General features: G+C 40.9%; 1 pseudogene; it reads left to right on the plus strand.

Annotated features, from left to right (window-relative positions):
- Positions 1 to 636: 636 nt before the first annotated feature.
- The window catches only part of LOC142826484 (uncharacterized), a 32146-nt pseudogene continuing 13437 nt past the window's right edge, over positions 637 to 19345 (plus strand).

Genomic DNA, 19345 nt, shown 5'->3' on the forward strand with positions numbered 1-19345 from the left:
ATCCCTGAGCCCTTCTTTCCCCTCTCCCACCACCATTCCAGGTTCTGTTCTTAACCAGTCTTTCCCCTGTTCTATGTCCCCCCCAATAAACAGTATTGGTTTTGCAACAAACATCTTTATTATTTTCTCTGTGGGGGCAAGAAGAAGGTGGGAAGGGCGAACAGTGGAAGGGAGGGGTGGGGAAGGAAAGGCACATAACAGGAATGCAAAGGCAAAAGTTCTGCAGTCGAGAGGCATGGGGGAGAATCTCACAACTGGCCTTGCATGAAACTCCCACAAGGCCTCTCTGATGAGCACAGCCCCATGATGTGCTCTCTGAATGGCACTGATGTCCAGCTGCTCACATTCCTTTGCCAGATCTTCAGCATCAGTCCTCCCTCCCTGGCAGAAAAGTCTCCCCCTTAATTTCACAAAGGTAGTGTAACACATAACAGGTAACCACCACGTAGAAGACATTGTGCTCACTGAGGTCCACATTGGTGAGGAGAATTCTGAATCTCCCCTTTAAATGGCCAAACACACATGTGGCACCTGCTCAGCCTAGCATTGAAATGCTCCTTGGTGAGGTCCAGGCTGCCCGTGTCGGGCTTCATGAGCCAGGGGAAAAATTGGTGGGCTATGTTGCCCAGGATCACAATGGTCATGTTCACTCCCAACTCTGATGGTGCGGCTGGAGAAAAAAGTGTTGATGTGAATCTTTCAGAAGAAGCAGGTGTTTCAGAAGATGCGGGTGTTGTGTGCCTTTTCTGGCCAGCCGATGATGATGTCAGTGAGGCATCCATTATGATCCATGAGGGCCTGCAGTATCAAGTCTAAATACCACTTTCTGTTGATGAAGTCCAAGACATGGTGGTCAGGGACCAGGACAGGGAGGTATGTGCTGTCTATGGCCTTCCCCTGCAGTTGGGGAAGCCAATGGCAGCAAAGCCATTCATAATGCTGTCACGTTCCCCAGAATGATGACCTTCCATAGCAGCATGTGGTAGATGACCTTTGCTACCTGTAGGAGCATAGCCCCGACTGTGAATTTTTCCACACTGAACTAGTCCTCAACTGAGTGGTAGCTTTCTGCTGTGGCAAGCTTCCAGAGGGTGATGGCCATGCACTTATGCATGGGGATGGTGGTCTCATGTGGCTGTCTTGTCATCTGAGGACAGGGGTGAGCCACTCACAGGGCTGCAGGAAGGTGGCCTTCTGCATGTGGAAGTTCTGCAGCCATTGCTGATTGTCCCATGCCTGAACACTGATGTGGTTTCACCAGTCCGAACTCATCTCCTGCTGCCTGAAGTGACATTCCATGGTGTCCAGGGGATTGAGGTGCATGTGGAGCAGCAGGAGCACCAGGACCTGAGTGAGGAAGGCCTACAGTCCACATGGGTTTGTCCTACAGGTCCTGAAGCAACATGTGGCCAGTCTGAAAGTACTGCTCCATGAGGTGCAGCACAAGGCCCGTGAGCCTAGCACAGATATGCAGCAGCTCTGACTCCATGGTGTGAGTGCTGTGGCATCTGTAAGGGCAACCGGAGCACAAGAAACCATATGCCCACCGCATCTCTTTTGTGTCCCACAAGAGGGGGCAGTGTAGGAGTGACCTGTGAGACATGGCCATAGAGAAGAGCTCCTGAAAGCACGAGTTGCAGTTTGCCTGTCTAAGCAACCACAGGAAGTGTCTGCCACCTTCATGCCCTCCCCAGAGGCTCTAAGTCTAAGGCAGACTCCAATCAATGTGGACATGCTATTTTGGAATAATTATAACTAATTTAGAATAGTGGGGGCATGCCATTTCGATTTTGTTAAATCGAGAGTTATTAAGTCAATGTTAGTAATTTCAAAATAATTTCCTAGTGTAGACATGCCCTGGATGAAAATCTGAGTGGCTTAGGAGAGGATTACAGCTCAAATGGGAACAGAATTGAAGTGAATGGGAACAAGGCAGAATGGCTATTGGTGAAATAGTCCATCACTGCTTCAAGTTTAAAGAACTAAAGGATGGTGAGACAAGTGTTTTTTAAAAAAAAACCTTATTTTTAATCTTTTCACACCAAGTCTCCCTTCGGCATCTTTCAGTAAATTGGTCAGAAATGGATTCCTGCAGACTTTACTCATGTGAGAAATGACATTGGCTTTAAGGGTTACACATCTGAATATGGATTGAAGTACTAAGCTTTTCATTTGCAGCTCCCTGCTGTCAGAAAAGATCAAGCATACAAACCATTTCTGCTTAGGAGTAGTAAGTAAAATCACATTGCCTGTTTCCAGTAATTACCCTGTGATTTTCCCGGATATAAAAGAGAATTCTGACTTTTTCAATGTACATTAAATACATAATAAAATTTTGAAATCCCCTAAAATGTATTGCAGAACATTAATGAAAGCTTTCTTTAGAAAACGCCTTCCATTTATAGCACCTGACAAATCATAGTTAATTTTAAACCTTTTCAAATGGAAACTGCTTTTTGTATTACAACAGCATATCAATCACAGCCTTGCCAGAAGTGCTTAAATTAAAAAAGTGAAATTTTTCATTTTATTCAAGCAAATTCATAGACATTTTGGAAGGGAGCCACAAAGAGATTTAGGTTTGTAATGAAGAATGAGGAGAGACAGGCAACTTAGAATGCCATCCACCAAAGTCAGAATGCTAGGCATAGAGTCATCTAAGCTAATGAATGGGAGGTGTGAGGAGAAGAGGTGTTTGAAAAGCCTCACACCCATCGCAGAGAAAAGTGTCTAGTTGTGGACTGACTATCTCTGCTTAAAAAACTTAAAAAATAAAGAACAGTCTTGCAACACCATAAGACTAGCAAAACATGTAGATGGTATCATGAGCTTTCGTGGGCACAACCCACTTCTTCAGAGGAATGGAGTTATTAAAGGTCCAGTTCCAAAATAAATAGGGGGTTGGGAGTGTCATAACCAGGAGTGCTGAACAACACCCATTGACTATGGGGTTAACTAATGTCTCCTGTACCTAGCCAGGTATCAGGCTATCAGCCAATAACAATGCAGGTAGGAATTTCAAACTAGAAGAGAGGGGTTTTCTCTCTCTGTTCTTTGCTTGAGAGGCAGAGCAGTTTCTCCCAATTATTGAGGCAGATGGGAGACACTTCTCTCACGAAGAACGGACTTCTTACAATATGTAAGTAGGGAAAAGTTTAGATAGTCCATCAGAGTTTATTGTTTTCCTTGTTTGGGGATTTGGAAATAATGTCTGAGCTTGTTAAGTGTTTTTTGTTTTCCTTTTGTAACTAAGGGTACGTCTAGACTACATGCCTCTGGTGACAGAAGCATGTAGATTAGGCTACCCGGTATAGGAAAATGAAGCAGTGATTTAAATAATCACCGCTTCATTTAAATTTAAATGGCTGCCGTGCTGAGCCGATCAGCTGTTTGTCGGCTCAGGGCGGTAGTCTGGACGCTCTGCGTTCGACATCAAAGGCATTTGTCGACCTCCCAGGTATGCCTCCTGGGATGAGGTTTACCTGGGAGGTCGACAAATACCTTTGATGTCGACCACGGAGCGTCCAGACTACCGCGCTGAGCCGACAAACAGCTGATCGTCTCAGCGAGACAGCCATTTAAATTTAAATGAAGTGGCTATTATTTAAATCGCTGCTTCATTTTCCTATGCCGGGTAGCCTAATCTACATGCCTCTGTCGCCAGAGGCATGTAGTCTAGACTTACTTTAAGTCTTCAGCCCAGAGACTTTCCCTGAGTATCTATATGAAATGGTGGCTCTTTCTATCTAGCCAATTTACTATGCTTGCAACTATAGTTTGGTTTTGATAATAAACTATTGTTTCTTTTTTCTAATTAGCCGGTATTGGTTGATTTTTGTAACCTGGAAGGTCTGTCTGTGTATATTTCCATGCCTGACTGAGAAGTCAACTACCACAGACTGCATCATTTCTTTTTCAAGCTCTTTTGGGGTAGTTTGGAGTACCCTGGGGTTAGTTTCAAGTGTCCACCCCTGATTGTGGATTCAAAAGCACTTGATGGTGGCAATTGATACCCCAAAATCTGGGTATTAGGATTCTGGGGGGAAGTTTTTGTACCAGAGCTTATAGAGGCAAGGTTTTAGAGTGCTCTTGCAGGTCCTCAACTCCTGCATTCATCATGCCAGAGTGAGGTACAGCCTTGATGGGGAAGAGAAGGAAATGGAAGGGAAAGGTCTAATGAGCAGGGCTTGACAAACCCTGGAGAGAGCTACTCACCAGCCCCACACCATGCATGCGCCAGAAGTGCTGGCAAATGGGGCACAGAGCAACTGGCTGAAATCTACTCACCCCGGGCGAGTAGATTCAGCGGTTTGTCGAGCCCTGCTAATGAGGACCTGTTAAATCAACATCAGATTGCTCTCCTGATGAATATGGAACAAGAAGAATAAAGTAAGTTAATGGAAGAGCTTCTCCCGTTGTCCCAGTAGAGTGTAGACACCACAGTAAGTCAGCCTAAGCTACATTAACTTGAGCTATGTTATTCTTCTAGCTGGACTTGTGAAAAATAAGTCAACTTAACCCTGTAGTGTAGACATGTTCTGAGACAAGATGGGTGCTCTAATAACTTATTTTGGTTTTTCTATTAGTGCGAGCAACAAGTTTGAAGAAGATCTGTGTGTGGTTTGAAAACTTGTGCCTGTCAACAACAGAAATTGATGGAAAAGCTCACCCATCTTATCCTTTTAATATTCTGGGACTGACATGGCTCAGCTACACTGTGTACATAAATAACTGCTTTTAAGAATGAGTTAGCTGCCTACATTGCTGCACACAAAGTAGCCAAAGTAGGAGGACGTGCCTCTGAGCACACTTACTGAACTAGGATCCACACACAACTTAAGAAGCTGAATAGCTGATTTCCTCAGGCTAGTGGATCCCTTTGGGACTTAGACAGAACATGCCTAGAGCAAGGCACCAGTGTGCATACTGAGAGGCAGTAATTTAGATGCAGAGATTATTTTTCCTTGAAAATTTAGGCACTAAATGGGTTTAGCTTCCTACAGGGTTTAGTGGAAATTCAGTGAAGCTTAAACATGAGACATGGTGCCTAAATACATTTGTGAATCTGACCCTACATAAAATTTCCACAAAATGGCCATTTCCACATTAAAAAAATATAGAAAAATGAAATTGTATGGGATTTTCAATTAATCACAATTTTCATACTAAATGATTTAGTTGAATAGTGCTTCTCACTATAGCAGTGTTTTTTTCCTGAAAAAAGGACCTTTTCTGTGTTTAGTTAATTTGAACTCAGAAATTATCTTGTGTTTGAAAAAGAAAAGAAAAGAAAAGAAAAGAAAAGAAAAGAAAAGAAAAGAAAAGAAAAGAAAAGAAAAGAAAAGAAAAGAAAAGAAAAGAAAAAGCACGTGAGATTTAATGAAATACAATCATTTTTAAAATGGAAAACTTGGCTTGTGAAATTTAATTTAATTATTGATCGTTTATTTATGTATTTATTTATTTATTTATTTTACATACTTGCTTACTTATTTCCACACCCTTCTCAATTCAACTGTAACTTTCTGATTAGCATATTATATGTCATTCTTTGTGTTTCGCTCTACATCACAAGTTATGGAGATAGTTGCATTGGATTTGTAAAGTACTCAGGGCATTGGACCAATAGGCTAGTGATCACATAATTCCATTAAGGGCAGTAAGGCTTTAATTCTGCAGATGTATATACTTGTAACTAATCCCATTAAACTCAACAGATTATTAACATGCATAGGTGTTAACAGGGTCAGGGTTTATGACAGCTTACATCTAGAACTGCAAAATGTATTCTCTGTATTTTATTTTTAAAAGTTTGCAAATGCTCAGACATACAGATTAAATCCGAGGACTGAATCTGAAAATAATACAGTATCTACACCTCCTGAGAGACCCTGGAGAATGTGAAAATTCCCTACATAGCATGGCTGGTAAAGAATAACTCAACTAGATCTGGTTGTTAGCAGGGGGCCTTATAGTGCTAAAAGCCTTTCACAGACTCTTAGATCTTGTCTAGATATATACCAGTGTTAATATTTCAGTTAGTGGTATGACTTTTCTACCAAAATAGATATAATAGTACAATCCTCAATGTGGCTGCAATTAATATCAGTATAAAGGTATTGCAACAGGATCTGTTGTGGGCTTGGAACATAAGAACATAAGAACGGCCGTACTGGGTCAGACCAAAGGTCCTTCTAGCCCAGTATCCTGTCTACCGACAGTGGCCAGCACCAGGTGCCCCAGAGAGGGTGGACCGAAGACAATGATCAAGCGATTTGTCTCCTGCCATCCCTCTCCAGCCTTCCACAAACCTTGGACAGGGACACCACTCCTACCCCCTGGCTAATAGCACTCCATGGACCCAACCTCCATGACTTGATCTCACTTCCCTTTAGACTCTGTTCTAGTTCTAGCCTTCACAACCTCCTGCAGCAAGGAGTTCCACAGGTTGTCTCCTGCCATCTCTCTCCTCTGAAAAACAGAGGCCAAGGACACCATTTTATCCCCTGGCTAATAGCCTTTTATGGACCTAACCTCCATGAAATTATCTAGCATCTCTTTAAACTCTATTATAGTCCTAGCCTTCACAGCCTCCTCTGGCAAGGAGTTCCACAGGTTGACTACGCGCTGTGTGAAGAAGAACTTTCTTATATTCATTTTAAACCTGCTACCCATTAATTTCATTTGGTGTCCTCTAGTTCTTCTATTTAGGGAACTAATAAATAACTTTTCTTTATCGGCCCTCTCCACAAGGGAGGTCAAGTGATTAGTGTCCACCCAACAGTGAAGACAAAGGTAGGGAAGCATGGGCCCACTCATTCCACCAGGCTCCAACCCAGGACAGTAGGAACGTCAGTAATGTCCGGCCTTCAAGAGGGAATTCTGAGGACATGTCAACACTAGAAAATTATTTCAAAATGACTTATTTTGAAATAATAACTCCTGAAATATCAATTTTGAAATAGTGTGTCCATACTACAGGGGAGCCTTGAATTAATCCAAGACAGGCTTCCTTAGGCTACCTCCAGACTGCATTCCTCTGTCAGCAGAAGGATGCAAATCAAGCACTTCGAAAGTACAAATGAGCCCTCATTTTTTGAAGAGTACAGGATCTGCCAAAAAAAAGCGCTCTGCTGTTGGCAGAGCCAGGGCTAGACTTCACTTTCACTTTTGAAAGGGCACGTGATGGGCACAGCATCTGAACGTGAGTATGCAAATGAAGCCCGGGATAGTTAAATCCTAGGCTCATTTGCACTTTCGAAGTGCCTAATCTACATCCCTCTGTCAGCAGAGGGGTGTAGTTTAGACACACCTTTAATGTGGACATGCTTCTCAACTTAGAGCCTCAGGAAACACTGGGGAGTAATTATTTTGAATGACTCTGGGAAGTAGTTATTTTAAAATTGCATCAGTGAAGTATCCACACTGTTATTTTAAAATAACTATTTTGAAATAAGTGTTATTCCTTGTGGAAAGCAGGAGTTTTTATTTTGAAATAACCAGCCCCTTATTTTGAAATAACAGGCTTGGTAGTGTGGACGTTCCACTAGTTATTTCGAAATAACTCCCTAGTGTAGATCAGGGTTGAGATACCCTCCCCGTGTCACTTTGTACCATCTGGTTTCCTTACTTAGCTTCCAGTTCCAGCTAAGAGAAATGGAGAAGAAACCAACAATCAGCCCAACCTGATTTAGCATATGGTCCTATTCCCTCAATAACACTCCTCTAACCCCTTTGTCAGAAGTTTTTAGGGTAGACATATCTTGCTCCTCAGCTTCTCCTTCTGAACTGGGTTGCTCCCTTGTAACCCTATCTCCAATTAGAGTATTTTCTGCAGAGCTGAAGGGGCAGTCAAGCTGGTCCCAAGACCATCCTTTAGCCTATTATGGCCCAATGTGTGGTTTATATATGCCATCAGAGGTACCTTATAGCAGAATACTTAATTGTCCTTCTCTGCTACACAGGTATAAGACATTGCTATATTCATAAGATTGTATCCATGCTATAGGAACATTGTCTCAATTAAACTATAGCTCTACAGTGAAAATGGTACAATTGGTGTGTGTGTAGACAAGGCCTTATTCCAAAAGAGTCCCACAGGAAAAGAGGCACACTAACGTGTCCGGGGTTGGGGGGAAAGACCCATACCTTCCTGGAACAACAACTGTCTTAGCACAGGATCTGTGCACTCATGCCATCTCATAAATACATACACATAATTCAATTTAATTGTTCTATGTTTTTTTTCTTTTGAAAAAAAGCCATATTAAGAGAATTTTAAGACTGTAAAGTCAAGGCCTTAAACAACAGGAGTTGCCCAAGTCAACATATGCTACTTCAATTATACTTTGTTTGTATGTATTTATACAATGCACTCACAAACTTAGCTTTGGCATTTCCTAACTTTTAAGTGCTAAACTTTCAGATGCAATTTTCCCTTAATGTACATTTGGATGAAATAATACTACTAATAGTGGAAACAAGACAAAGACAAATACTAACAGAATGGAAAGAGAACTATGGATTTGTGTGCACCTCCATAGACTTGCATAAACACCATTAGCGTTAATGTGTTTTACACAGATATAGGAGAGAACAGAATGCCAAGCATAGTGTAATTATTTTTATTATGTAAACTAGAAAATTATAATAAGATCTGAAAGCTTAACATTGCATGGTAATTGCTGAGTAATTTCTAGTATAACTATGCAAGTAATTCCAGTGCCATTATATAGTGTTCATTGTATGGCTATAAGATTTGAAGGTGCCTTGCAGAATACTTGGGTTTGTGGTTTAATTTTTCAAAAAAAGGAAAAAAAACAGCTATGTAAAGGTAGCTGAAGTTTATTTGTATTTTACCATTGCTCACACATTTCTCACAGGACTTTCATGAAATAGGATGATTGTTTCTGAAAGAGTTTTTCCATTAGTAAAATAATAAATAAATACATAAAACCCAATTTTCTTCTTTAATAACATTGCCTTCTTTTTAATTCTTAGCTGTGCAATTTACACTAGCACTGTAAAAAGCTATTTGCCATAAATTCAAATACTGGCAAACAATCTGGACCAAAGAAGTTTGGAAATGCTTGAAAACAGATTTGGCTGTTAAACTGATTAGAGAATTATTCAGTCTGTTTTCAAATGACACCACTGAATAACCAGCTAATTCAACTTCTTGAAGCACAGGATTCATTGATCATAATAAGTCAGACTTGAACTCATTGACCATATGGCACTTGGATACCTATGTTTCCCGCAGTTGTACTGTTGAGGGTTGCACTAGGAAAAATCCTATTGGCCAAAAAGTAACTTCATTGAGGAGAAAGTTTTTTGTTTGTTTAATATTCATTTAAATTTATTTTTCCTGTTTTGTCCAGTTTTTAATCACAGCTCTGGGCCTCTACTAAAATTTAAACACATAAAAAAAAAAGCAAGACATTTTAATTCACATTTCCTGTTACACAAATACAACGTTACTAATTATTTTATAAAAGAAAATGCAAAGACAATTTACTCAGACATCTCATGAGACCAACTAATCACTTAGAAGGTGAGGTGGCTGAGTATGTAAAGTGATAGAGTGATAATCCAATCTATTTTTCTCAAGGGTTTGAAGTCCAGCAACGCAGAATAGCTCCACAGTGAAAAGCATCAACCACTGGAATGTACTGTCACAGGAAGGAAGAGCTGATAGCAACCTTATCATCTTCTGCTTTAAATGTCACATTAAAAAAAGACTTTAGTATGTGATTGCTAATTTAAATGCCTAAATCCCAGAGCCACACTCCAGTGGATTTGCAAAAGCCCTACTCAACTGCCCTAATTTTTTTTTGGACCCTAGAAGATTCTTATGTGTCTATGGGTATGTCTACACTACAAAGTTAATTCGAACTAACAGACGTTAGTTCGAATTAACTTCCATAGGCGCTACACATACAAACCGCTAGTTCGAACTTAATCCGAACTAGCGGAGCGCTTAATTCGAACTAGGTAAACCTCATTCTACGAGGACTAACGCCTAGTTCGAATTAAGTAGTTCGAATTAGTGCTATAGTGTAGACATACCCTATGTTACTGACTTTGGGCATTAGCAAAGCAGCCCCACACCAGGTATTGAAATGCCCAAGACTCAGAATGATGCAAAAACTGTAGTATGGTGGGCATTCCTCTTTCTAACTTGCCTGTGAAGCCTGGTGTGGTAAGCATATGCAAATCCCATCTTCAGAATCAACTCCTATAAGTGAGCTTGCAAACTGGCAGAGGGCTGCCTCCAGCATGTTTTTTACTCCCAGGGTTTCGACAGTCAGTTGGAATGGGGGAGATCCTGGGGTTCAAATCTCAACAAGGGATCTCAGAAGGAATCCATCACCTCTCAGGTGATTGTCTGATGGTTAGAATGCTAACCTAGGAGGTGGGAGATGAAGCACCCAGTCCTCCTGTTCCAGTGACTTTTTTTATAGACAGTTCAACAGGGGAGACAAAAGGCAGACCACATCAGACTATCCATAGTAAGGGCAATAACATGAGAGATGACAGATTCCTGTTTCAATCCCTTCACTCTCTCAGGTAGCCAGGGAACTTTTTCAATTCTCCCACATTTCCGGGGACTACCCAAACCAGTAGGGTAAATGTTATGAGAGAGGAGGTCCTTTCATTCCCTCTTCCTTGTTTTTTGCTAAAATGAAGTCAGTGCCTAACTCAAAGAGAAGATTTGCAGCTGAGAATCCCAAGCAGAAGGAAAAGTCTCACTGGAACCCAGACTTAGATTCTGAACTTCCTCAGAAACATATGTGCCAACTCCATGAGTGTTCTGGGACTCAGGTACCCCTGGGGGAAAAAATTGCTGCTCAGCGCTCACCAGCCACAGCTGTTCTGCATCTGGGGGAAAGTAGAGAGCAGCAAACAGGAGACCGGTGCAGGAAGAGATACAGTAAGGGCAGGGCATCAGGAAGATGGCAGGGCCTTGAGGCAGAGAAGGGGTGGAGCACCCTGGGGAGAAAAATAAAAGTCAGTGCCTATGAAGAGAGTTCTGGGGCTCGAAAGACACTCCGCACTTTGGCATCTTCCATTAGTGCATGAGTCACTTACCATACTGACTTCTGTAAATCCCATTCTGTGGCACCTATGTTTACTGTATCAATAACTCAGGATTTGTGAATCCCAATGCAATTTAATGCACCTGAAAGGATGATGCTCAGCACCCTTACCTTTTTGTGACTTTAGCTCCAAATTCTAGGCCCATTTCTTTGTCCTTGTCTTATGTAACACAAAAAGAAAACCCTGCCAAACAAGGCCCTCAACTGCACAGTGTTGCTGCTGCTACCAGGGATGCAAGTGTCTTCAGAAATGTCTTCATAGCTGTGTAATTTAAAGTCAGAGCACACACGTATTGAACATAAGACACATAGAAGAAGTTAGGGATCAGAAAGGATAAGATGAATGTTTCTCGAGGAAGGTGTGGGATGTGTGTAGGTTACAATAGCTCTACTGAAACTGCTATTGACTTCTTCAAGGGACTGGGGTCCAATATAAAAGAATGTCATGATACATTAGTACAATGTAAATTGTTCTCAATTGTGCTGTATGTTGATGGAGTTATGAATGGGAGGGTATGACACCATTGCCTATGATAGCAGGGGACCAGGTTTGATAACCCAAAAGGTTCCTTCTAGTGCTATATTCTATTTTCTGTCCCTGGGGAGAGAATGAGGGGAAAAAAACCTGCTATGTCAGATAGTAGCCAGATGTTTAATTAATCACTGTAAGGTGATCTGAAGCTATTATGATCACAATTTGAAAAACATAAGAGACTACATTGAAGCATCCTTTTCTGTTCTACTTTCAGTACCTCCACCTATCAATCCACATCATTACTAAAAACTTGCAAGGAAAGATAGGGTTTTCAGCATATACAGAAGTCAGGCAAATTTGAGATTCTGGTGCCTCCAAATGGGGGAGTGAACTCCGGAATTATCTATCCATATATTTCAGAAATATGTGTCTGTCTGTATGTATGTCCAACTGTGAGTCTGTTTGTTCAATAATTCCTCCTAAACAGTAAGAACTAGGACCACCAAATGTGGTATGCAGCTTCCTATTATCCTAAATTAAAGTACGGTCAGGATTGGTTGTACCAGAATAATGGGATGCGACTCAAATGTAATTGTTTCTCCTAACATGGAAAAGGAGGTGTCTGGCAGAAGAAACAGTTATACTGTGGAATGACCACAAGGGGGCAGGCAAGCACCCCTGTCAGAAGCCGACAGGTGTGGTCACCCCTGCCATCCCTCCTGGCTGGTCCTAGGGCAAATCCAATGGCTGGGGTACACCCCCCCCCAATACAGGCTAAACCAGGGAGAAGGTAGCAACTAGGGTGTGTAACCCCACACCTTCCTCTGGCCAGACCAAGGCAACATTGGGAAAGTCTTCTAGTTTATTAATATATTGAACAGCACTCATCTCAGCCCAGATCTCTGGGGGGCATTGCTATTTACCTCTTCCCATTCTGATAAATGACCATTTATTCCTGCTCTTTGTTTCCTATCTTTTAACCAGTTTCTGATCCATGACAGGACCTTCCCTCTTATCCCATGACAGCCTATTTGCTTAAGAGTCTTTGAAAGTCCAGGTACTGTATTCACTGGGTCATATTTGTCCACATACTTATTCATTTATATTGAGAAAGACACAACTTAAAAACTCTGCTGATCTCAGTAAGAGATGGGAGAAAAGGAACCCCTTGAGAGACACATCACAAATGCCATAAGTCTTGGTAGGTTCAGAATAGCATAATGAAACTCACCAAAAAATTAATTGAAAGACACTTTAGATCTTAGAGTATTGTTCTTAGCATTTTCCTCTATGAGACATTTGTTATATGCCACATTCCACACTTGCCTATGCTTCTGACTAGTGCTACTGTCTATATGCATGTATATTATATTACATCAGTTGAATCAAAGGCATCAGTGACTGTGGCAAGTTCCTACAATAGAAAAAAAAGATCACAGGCTTTTAACCAGACTAAAATGGCTGATCTTCTAACACTCCAGGACTGTAAACTTGGTTCACAACATCTTAACATCATCTTGCCATAAGTACAATTATCTGATGTGGAAATACGTTGATTTTAAGAAAAGTGACCGGTGGTAGAACATTTTATAAGGGGGGTCCTTTGAGCTTTGGAATGTCTTCGTAGCCCCATGCTTCAAAAACACAGATTTCTTGATGCTCAGGGTGCACTGTAAGATTTTTTAAAATCTTTGGAGAAAGAATGGTATTCAATTTTCTGAAAGGGTAATTCTTGTTGGAGGATGGAGTTATTTTGGTGGGTGGTTAGCTACTGATTTTGGTGGGGACTTTTTTGTTCATGGAATGATAGATACCTTTACTGTATTTGTGCTATAATTAAATAAACAAACAAATAAATAGCAGGTGCCCCGGCCCATCAAGATCTCTATAGGGACTCTCTATTAAGCCTTAGTCAGCCTCCAACATCATAACTGTAGTATACCAGATCTTGGCCCTTCTGTTGCTGCTTTGTTCAATTATAAGTACTGTATACTGGCCTGTTCACCTGGGTTTGGCATTGTGTAGCAGGCCAGTCCTGAAGCCAGCTAGACTAATGGTCAAGTCCTGATATCACAGTTTTTTTCAATTTTTCTGTCCCTGAGGGCCTTGCCATAGCTCAACCTATGTGTCTCCTCTTCTCCCCCATAAGATTCTGTTATGACAGCAGTTAGAGGTACTTGGGCACTCCCATTCCACTGGTCTCTGATTTAGGGACCTAAAAGTGTGTACAGCATACAGGCCACTCATCAGTCCACTCCAACTCATACTCTTTCTTTGGTCACTTTCCCCTGGGCTGAAGAGGGGGTTCTTTGAGACCTCCTTTAGCTTCCCCCAGCTAGAAAAGCAAAGGGAGGGGAAAAAGAGATTGCTGCTTTCAGCGTGACCTTATCTGTGCCATAGGCTGTGTTCCCCAAAGCATTCGGCATCAGCCTTCACTCTTGTTGCAGCCACTTTCTCCAAGAAGACAATAGCCTTTCAAATGTTCCCTTCATCTGGAAAATACCTTTCAGGTTCTGAGGAACAGCATCTCCCCATCCTGGTATGGTCCCATGACATGCTCTGTCTAGATGTGTAGTCTACTACTACAATGTGACATGCCCTCCATAACAACATGATGTGATAGAGGACAGACATACTTTTTCAGTTTATAGAAAAAGAAATGTTTCACCTCTTAAAGACTAATCAGTATGCTATTATATAATCTATATATACCTCCTTGCTTGCAGAAAGATTACCTCCTTGTTATTTGATTATCTATCCATCATTAAAGTTAGGGAAAAGTGGACATACTGACCTCCATAGACCTTTCAGGATTAATCTAGCCTAATATGCCAACAAGGCAAGTAAAGTATTTATTCAAGTATAGAAACCTATGTACACATTGTTTCCCAATATTTGTACGAGACTGAGAATGATATTATTGATTAAAAAACACAAAAGGGAATAAATGCTCAATACTGGTAATGACAGGATCTATTTTGGAAATAGAATGTTAACTGGCAAGAGACAAGGTGGACTTGCATTGACCAATCTACATCGCAGAAGCAAGTTAGTTTTACATTGATCTTGGCTTATTTGAATGCATTTTGAGGCAGGGTGTCAATATTTTCTAGGAGTCATGTGGAAGCAACTGAGGGTGCATCTACACAGCAGGGCTTAACTCAGAATAAGCTATGCCAATTGAGCTTCGCCAATTGTGTAGCTTATTTCAGAGTAGCTTATTTAGAAATTGGTAGCGTCTACACAACACTTATTTTGAAATAGAACACCGCCTTACCTTACTCCTCAGACAATGAGTGTTACAAGATTCAGAGTAAGAAGTCCTGCAGCTTGATGGGTTTTTAACATTATTTTGGAATAACTGCCTGCTGTGTAGACGCAGATTAAGTTATTTTGAAATAACGCTAGTTATTTCGAAATAATGTTGCTGTGCAGATGTACCCCAACAGATTTAGTAGGGCATAAGCTTTCATGGTTAAGATCCACTTGATAGATGAACTGGAGTGGAAATCACAGAGACAGTACATGTAATATCTATCTATATGTATGTATGTGTATATACACCCACACATACAAAGAGAGAGAGAGAGAGAGAGAGAGAGAGAGAAAGAAATGGCAGAGTAACCCTATATACTACTAAGTAAAACTGCCATGTGAGACTGCACTTAGAATACTAAATTCTGCTTTGATTACCTCTATCTACACAGACATTGATAGTGGAGGGAGTTCAGAGATGAGTATCCAAAGTGATTAACGGAGTAGGAGAATTGCCTTGAGAGGAAAAATTAAGAACTTAAGGACTATGTCAATGACTTCTGGAAACAGTATGGCTCTGTTAATGTAAGTGGAAGCTGGAATGGGACTTCTTCAACATCAAAGACACATGGCAGAGTCACCTACACAGTGCTACTTAACACAGTACATTACCAGCTCCTGTTTTCTCCTGCTTATATTTTTCCCCAAATTGTAACAGATTAGGCTGAAAGTTTTCACGTTTAGTGTTTGCCTTAGAATGAACTTTTTTTGGAAAGTATCAGCAAAAATGGTTCAGTCATTTTCAAGGACAAAATTAGAGAATAAAACATTTTGCTTTGACCATGTACAAAAATCCATACAAACATTTCACTGAAAAGTTCTAGTGCTTCCCTATTTTGGAGCAAGGATTTAACATGTAATAATGGGAGAGGGTGCTTTGGTCCTAAGATGTGTTGTTCCAATAAAATCCTGTCCAAATTTATCCAAACTGTAAACCTCTCAAAATTAAAGTTCACTTATACTTTTTAGCCACTAAAGGTATGTCTACAGAGCAACAATATTTCAAAATAACTAGTATTATTTCAAGATAACTTTAGTCCATGTCTACACAGAAAGCAGTTATTTCAAAATAATGTTGAAATACTGTCAAGCTGGAGGACTTCTTACTCCGACTTTTGTAACCCTCATTGTAGGAGGAGTAAGGGAAGGTGGAGAAAGAGTGCTCTATTTCGAAATAAGTGCTGTGTAAATGCTCACAATTTCAAAATGAGCTACAGAATTGGTGTAGCTCAATTTACATAGCTTATTTTGAGTTAAGCCCTGATGTGTAGATGTAACCTAGTGTGGTTACAGAGCAATGCAAGTGGTACCTAGACCACAGCAACAGTTAAGCCCAAAAGACCTCTACAGCATGGGCTGGGAGCTAGTTGACTTTTAGCTCAGAGGGTAGAGGCTCCTATACGCTGCTTCAGAAGTCCCAGGTTCAAATCCGCCTGGTGGTGGTTACATAGACACACCCTCAGAAATTGGCAGCTATCATGTTCTAGCCCCACACAGCCCCAACACACCATCTGATTATGGAGTGCACGAGGAGTAACATTGCACGAGGAATAACAGTTAATTCGAGGGAAGAGTTTTGGATCGGACTACCGCGTCTACACATGGCAAGTTAATTCGGGCTACCGGCTTTTTAAAATGGCAACTGGCCACATATATGCTAATCAAGCGTGGGATATTTAAATCCTGCAGTTCATTAGCAACTTCAGTATGCTTCATTTGTCTTCCTAGTTTGAACTAGGGGGCAAGTGTAGACATACCCTTCCTAAATTGCTCCTGCAGGCTCCTAGGGGCTTTAATAGTGACAAGTACAGAAAATGAGAACAGGGAGACTCTCTTACTTGTACTCTCAATAACCTCTATACCTATGCCCAGGCAGCAGGGACGAGGAGATGCTTGGGGAGGGGAGTTGATGAGAGTCTGAACCAGGAGCCTGAGGAACGTACTGGCAGGGAACTCACTTAGTATAATTAATAATTTTTCTAATACTATCATTTGTATTTAATATATATATTTCTGTACACATAGCCAGATGTGTACATGTGGGGAGGGCTGAGTATATGACAAGTTTTAGAACTGAGTGACTGTCAGATACTGGGGGGAGATATCAGAAAGTCTAGTTGTATTTTGAGTTTTGCAAACCAAAATATTTTTATAACGAATTTTTTAATTTTCAAACAGCATGTTTTAACAAGAGTTGTATTTAACTCTTTGAGCCCAAGAATACCATACTTATCTGCTCTTTAAGCTCTGTGTGTGGTGCTCTTTCCCCTACTATTGGCTAAAAAGGGGGAAATCTTTCGCTTAGATATTTGACACTCATATATTAAGGTGCCTGGGACCTAAATTCAATCCTATTTGTTGATCATTCACTCAAAGGGCCAGCATTGGACATTATACATCCCACCCAGGACTGTCAGTATTACACTTCAATTCAGCAAAGAACTTAAACATGTCCTGAACTCCCACTGAAGTCAGCAGGACTAACCACTGATGGAAATAGGATCAGAGACCATTGTGTTTCATGTCCTGCCCTCAGCAGTATCTTATAGCTGAAGGGACGTAACCCTCATCGTAACCCTCATAGTGAACCATTGCAGTACTGTGCAATGCAAGAAATGTGCTCTTGACCCTAATTATGCCTTAAAGCATGAAAGCTCTTGTAATTTTATCCTAACTAGTCTAAATGCAGTTCACATCGTATCTCTTATAGGCAATCAATATTTGTGTGCGTGTGTGTGTGTGTGTGTGTGTGTGTGTGAAGTGATGATAGAGGTAAAAACTGAGCACTAATGTACATTTCAGAGTGACATTAAAATGACATAATACTTCTGTTCATTTTTTAAAACTGCAATGCAAAACATACTGTTTTGTTGTCACTGATGGAGTACATCCTTGCAAACTACTTAAATGTGTTGTTAATCCCCAAATAGTGACTAGAATATAAAGGTCAGATTTTGATGCCCTTACTCTGATTGGCTAGTAGCATTCTATGACCGAAGACTCACAGAAGTCAGTTAAACTTTAAGTGTGTCTAGTGCTATCCTATGTGAGTAAGGTTGGCATAATCCTTTGCTAATGATTACAACAATTTGGAGATACTTAATTAGAGACAAAGGTCAGAATCACTTCCATATGGGATTTAATTTGCTTTTATTGTCCATTCATCCAGTACATACTTCTTTAACTTGCTGGCAAGAATACTGTGGGAGATTGTATCAAAAGCTTTTCTGAAGTCAAGATATATCATGTTCACATCCCCATATGCACAGAGCCAGTTATCTCACCATAGGAAGCAATTAGGTTGGTCAGGCATAACTTACCTTTGGTGAATCCTTGTTAACTGTTCCATATCATCTTCCTCTCTGGCACGTGGTTCATAATAAATTCCTTGAGAACCTGCTCTGTGATTTTTGCAGGGACTGAGGTGAGGCTGATCGGTCTGTTGTTTCCCAGATCCTTTACTTTTTAAAGATGCCTTTTTCCAATCATCCAGGACCTCACCCAATCACCATGGCTACGTCTAGACTGGCATGGTTTTCTGGAAAATCAGCCATTTTTCCAGAAAAACTTGCCAGCTGTCTACACTGGCCGCTTGAATTTCCAGAAAAGCACTGACGATCTCATGTAAGATTGTCAGTGTTCTTGCTTAAATACTATGCTGCTCCCGTTCGGGCAAAAGTCCTTTTGCGCAAAACTTTTGCACAAAAGGGCCAGTGTCGACAGCTCAGATTTGTTTTCTGCAAAAAAGCCCCGATTGTGAAAATGGCGATTGGGGCTTTTTTGCGGAAAAGCATCCATGTCAATCTAGATGCTCTGTTCCGAAAATGCTTTTAACTGAAAACTTTTCCGTTAAAAGCATTTCCAGAAAATCATGCCAGTCTAGACGTGGCCCATGAGTTTTCAAAGATAATGGCCAATGGCTTTGCAGTAACATCAGCCAGCTCCCTCAGCATCCTTGTATTCATTGCATGGACTTGTGCATGCCCAGCTTTTCTAAATAGTCCTTAACCTATGTAGGGCTGCTTCTCTTTGCCCTATACTGTGCTGCACAGTGCAGTAGTCTGGTAGCTGACCTTGTCTATGAAGACCAAGGCCAAGGTAAAAAAGCTTGGGTATCTCAGCTTTTCCTTATCAGAAGTCATGAGATGCATAAGATGTCCACTCCCCACTCAGTAAAGAGTCACATACTTTACCTGACCTTCTCATTGTTGCTAATATACCTGTAAAAACTCTTTTCTTACCATTTAAATTCTTTGCTAACTGCAACAATTCCCAAGTACACCCATACATGCTCAGACACTATTTTTGGGTAGTCATCTGTCCAAGTTTCCACTTTTTAGGTTTAAGCTCACCAGAGATTTCTCTGTTAAACCAAACTGGTCCCCTGACATGCTTCCTATTGTTTCTACGCATCAGGATGGTTTGTTCCTGCACCCCCAATAAGGCTTTTTAAAAA

Source organism: Pelodiscus sinensis, chromosome 1, assembly GCF_049634645.1.
Source record: "Pelodiscus sinensis isolate JC-2024 chromosome 1, ASM4963464v1, whole genome shotgun sequence".
In the NCBI taxonomy this organism is placed as follows: Eukaryota; Metazoa; Chordata; order Testudines; family Trionychidae; genus Pelodiscus; species Pelodiscus sinensis.